A 5150-nucleotide genomic window follows, 5' to 3' on the forward strand; every position below is an offset into this window, starting at 1 on the left:
CTCCTGCAATTATGGAGACTAGCAATGTTACAAGATTTCCTTCTCCTTCCATGCCCCAGGTTCTTAGACATGCTGCTTCAAGGAATGAAGAGTGGTGTGCAGCAAAGCAAGGTTTATTGAATGATAGTAAAGTGATAATACAAAGTTCCTGAGTAGCCCCGGTGGCGCAGCGGTTTAGCAGCCCAGGGTGTGATCCTGGAGACCCAGGATGGAGTCCCATGTCAGGCTCCCTGCATGGAGCCTACTTCTCCCTCTGTGTCTCTGTCTCTCATGAATAAATAAATAAAATCTTAAAAAAAAAAAAAAGTTCCTGAAGAGGGAGGGGACCCGAGAGAGTTGCCATGGAGTTTCTAAGTCTAGAGTTTTTTAATAGGCTGGTTGGCAGGCTGTTTTAATTTGATTAACCCTTAATTTGATTAAGGGTTTGACAGATTCCCTGCACCTGTCATCCAATCAGGTTTTTGTCATCTATTTATCACACGGGAAAGGATGGAGAGCTCCTTTCAGGGTGGTGTTAAATCCTTTTAAGGGTGCTTTCCTCTTAGGGTGGAGGTGGGGGAGGTCTTGTCCCTGTCTGCTTTTCTTCCAACTATCCTTCATCAGCAAGTCTTAAGATCTGCTGGCTAAATCAGCAAGTTGGAGGCCCAAAGAGCTGGTGATTTAGTTCCAACCAGAATCTAAAGATCCAAGAAAGAGGAGAGGTGTTGTAATTCCTGCCCAAAGATCCACAGGCTCCAGACCTAAGAAGATGCTTTAATTTGATTCCAAAGACAGGCAGGAAAACTTCTCTCTTACTTGAGTGGGGTCAGACGTTTTGCTCAATTCAGGCCTTCCACTGAGTGGATGAGACTCCCTCATATTAGGAGTGCAATTCACTTTAGTCAGAGTCTACCACTTAAATGCTAATATCATCCAAAAACATCCTCACAAAACACCCAGAATAATGTTTGACCAAATATCTGGGCACCTCATGGCCTAGTCAAGTTGACACGTAAAATCAACCATCATAGATACACACTGAAGTATAAAGCTGAAATCCTGTCAAAAAACAGGAGTCATAGCAACGTCTAACCAGTACCAAGATCATTCTTTTTGTTTCCAAAAGCAGAAAAGGAAGTGCTAAATGATGAGTAACACTGGAAAGACCAAATCTGTAAGGAGTCTGCCAGCCCCCCACTCCCCCATCCCCCCACACACTGGAAATGGAAGGGAGGGAGGAATAGAGGGAGGGAGGGAGGGAGGAAAGAAGCAAGGAAGCAAGGAAGGAGAGGAGAGGAGGAAGGAGGGAGGAAGATGAGGGTGTGAAGGGAAGGAAGGAGAGGAAAGGGGAGAAGAGAGGAGAGGAAACGGGAGAAGAGAGAAGAGGAAGAAAGACTAAGTAGGTCTAAGGAAACTTTTTTCAAGCCTGAAATACAGCCCTGAGGCTTTATCCACATAAGCTGCCCCAAGATGGGCCACTTTGGCATGAAGACTTTTTTTTTTTTTTTTTAAGTAAGCTCCACGCCCAGTGTGAAGCCCAAAACAGGGCTCAAACTCAGGACCCTGGGATCAAGACCTGAGCTGGGATCGAGTCAGATGCTTAACCAACTGAGCCACCCAGACACTCTAGCATGAAGATTATTTTGAGTTAAAAAGCAATCAAAGCCCAGTAGATTCAGGATATATCTTTACCTTCCCTACAACTGCCTAAAAGAATTTAGATAGAGAACCTGCTTTAGGAAGAGGGCTATCACCATTGATAACTACATTATGATGTAAACTAGGTGTGGAAGACGGGGAGGAACCTAGCAAGGTCTGTTTCATCAAAGTCCTCTCTTTGTCACACTGCTTCTAAGTGACCCAACAAACATTTGTTTACCAAATATTTACTCTTTCTCATTCTTCCCTTTTGAAGACCCAGACTCTTACCCCTTTCTGAGTTCATTATAACATATACCTCATTTTGCCTGGCTGTGTTGGAATTTCTGTGTCTATGTGGATTCTCATCAGTAGGTATGTTATTAAATTTGATTTTCTCCTGTTAATCTGCCTCTTGTCAATTTGATTCTTAGTCCAGCTAGAAGGACCTTGAAGGGGACTGGAATTCTTGTTCCCCAGCAGCCTCTAACAAAATCTGGACCTAGAAAATTTCACTTGTGTCACAGGTGAAAAATTAAAAAAAAAAAAAAGCAGAACATAACTCATTCATGTGATAGTATATCACAAAGGGAAAAAGTGAGAAAATGAACAGTAAAAAGAGCAAATAAGGAGTATTCCAAAAATACTGCCAAAGGTCATGTGAAAATTATGATAAAACGTTTTGCCAAAGATTTTATTTTATTTTAACCAATGTGAAGCTTGAACTCACAACCCTGAGATCAGAAGTCGCATGCTCTGGGCAGCCTGGGTGGCTCAGTGGTTTAGCATCGCCTTCAACCCAGGGTGTGGTCCTGGAGTCCCACATCAGGCTCCCTGCATGGAATGGAGCCTGATTCTCCCTCTGCCTCCCTCTGTGTCTCTCATGAAAAAATAAATAAAATCTTAAAAAAAAAAAAAAGTCACATGTTCCACCAATTGAGCCAGCCACACACCTCAAAAGGGCAGACGAGGAGTATTTAGAATAACACTACATGAGGCATATGAAAATTATGATTAAACATTTTGACAAAAATTTTAAAACATACTGAAATTTTTAGCTAGGATGCAACAGGAAGTTATTCAAATAAGAGGGCTGAAGGCTGTCAGTAGAAGGGAGGAAAGAAAAGGACAAAAAAACCCAAAAAGGACAAAAACTGTTAAAGAACCAACAGTTCCAGAAAAGGCCACACTCAACTAGGTGTCCCACTGATAGCCCCTTGTTAGATGTGTCTTACGTGATAACCCCTTACATGAGCCTGTTTAAGCTGGATAAGAGCTGAGGACTTGCATAGAAGCCCCCAAAGTTATCCCATATTACCTTTAGCTTATTGTACTACCCAGGATCTCCTCCTACTGGCAGAATTTTCTGCCATTTTTTGAACATATGATGCATGTTCTAGCATGTTGACATGCTAGACATGTACAATTGAACCTATGTTCCTATGCAAACTCCCTGCCCCCTAATACACTGAATAAAAATTTTCTGTACTAACTCCACATAGAGACAGGCTTTCATAGCTATCTCTGTGTCTCTTGTAACAAATAATAAAATTTTTTGTTTTGATGCCCCCCCAAGCAGTGAACCCCTTAGATTGTTATAAAATAATTGTTTCTATTAAGCAAGAATATAAAACAAAGATAGGAGAGCCCTGGAAAGAGAAGAGACAGTATTAAACCATACACTACTGACTAATAAACTATTGGCCAATTTAATCAAGAAAAAAACTGGAAGAAAGCAAAAATATAGTAAGAGGAAAATAATCATAGATAAAAAAGAAATTTAAATAATTTGAGGCTAATTTGTTCATATCAAATATTTTAAAAACTAGATAAAATGGATAATTTTCTAAGACAGTAAAATTTACCAAAACAGGCTCCAGAAATTATAGAAAATCTAAATAAACCAATGATCATAGAGGTGACAAAAGAAAACCGTTAAAGAGAACTCTCAAAAAAAACAAAAAACAAAATAAACATGTAAACAAAGAAAGTCCTAATGAATTCACGAGGAAATACTACTAAATCTTTAAAGAATAGATTATTCCAATCAGACAAGTGGTGATAGAGCAGTCCGGGTCGCTCAGCGGTTTTGCGCTGCCTTCATCCCAGGGCGTGATCCTTGGAGTCCCGGGATCCAGTCCCACATCGGGCTCCCTGCATGGAGCCTGCTTCTCCCTCTGCCTGTGTCTCTGCTTCTCTCTCTCCTCTCTCTCTCTCTCTCTCTCTCTCTCTCTCTCATTCTGTGTCTCTCATGAATAAATACAATCTTTAAAAAAAGACCAGTGGTGGTAAAACAAGAAAGGAATTAATTTCAGTGATGCCAACATCAGGAAAATAGTATATTGACTCTAAAGCTCAGAAAATACTTTACAGTTTATATAAGGGAAATATGGGACAAAGGTCGCTGGGCAGTTGGGAGGTAAAAGGTGTAGATCATTGTCTTGGGATCACTCAGGCGGGGTCTTAACTGCTTGAGGGGGTAGTTTCATTCTCATCACAGGATATTTTGCCCACGGGTCTTTTGCCCAGGTTAAATGATAAGGTGGAAAGAAGTTAATCAATTAGCAAGTACAGACTGGGATCAATAATGGTAGCTAAAGTCCTTTTTCACATAGACAAGGAAAATCTAACATTGTTTTTTATGAACCAAATACAATATTGATATTAAAACTTAACAAAGATTGCACAAAAAAGAAAACTAAGGCCAGTATTATTTATAAATATCACTTCAAAAATGCTAAATATACAATTAACATAGAGCCGAGCAGCACATTAAAAGAAAAATACACTATGATCAAGTATGGTTTACTCCAGGAATGCAAAAGGTGAATCAGTATTTCAGAAAGTCTTTCTAAATATGACACAAACCCAGTAACCAATAAAAAAAGGTTTATAAATTCAACCACTTAAAAAAATCTAAAGTATTGCACATTAAAGCTACCATAAACAAAGATATATTGGGAGGAAAATATTTGCAGTTCATATCACTGAAAAATTGCTGGTATGTCTGTACTTACATCTCTTATAAATCAGTAAGAACCCTAACAGCCCTATAGAAAAATAGGTAAACTGTATCAAGAAGAATTCATAAATACAAATGATTCCTTTACTATTAAAAAAAATCGTCTACCTCCTTCATGATAAGATAATAGCAAAAAACTCTTGAGTTAATTTTTTATCTACAAATTGGCAAAGATAAAATAATTGATACACTCTGTTTGCCAGTGTAAATTGGCACAACCTCTATGAAAGGCTCCTTAGTATCTATCCAATCATAAAAGTATCTACTCTCTGGTCTGACAATTGCACCATTATAATTTATTCTCCAAATATATCTATTTATTTGCAAAATCATGCCTAAGATTAATCACATCAGTTTTACTAATGCTAGTAAGGGGTTTAAAGTAATTTAAATGACCATCCCCACCAATAGGAACTAATTAATAGACTATGGTGCATCGCATAATGTAATGCTATGCAGCTGGAAAAACGTGGGATTTAACACAACACCCAGCAGAATACCTTGCATGTAG

This window comes from Nyctereutes procyonoides, unplaced genomic scaffold, assembly GCF_905146905.1.
Source record: "Nyctereutes procyonoides isolate TBG_1078 unplaced genomic scaffold, NYPRO_anot_genome, whole genome shotgun sequence".
Lineage (NCBI taxonomy): Eukaryota > Metazoa > Chordata > Mammalia > Carnivora > Canidae > Nyctereutes > Nyctereutes procyonoides.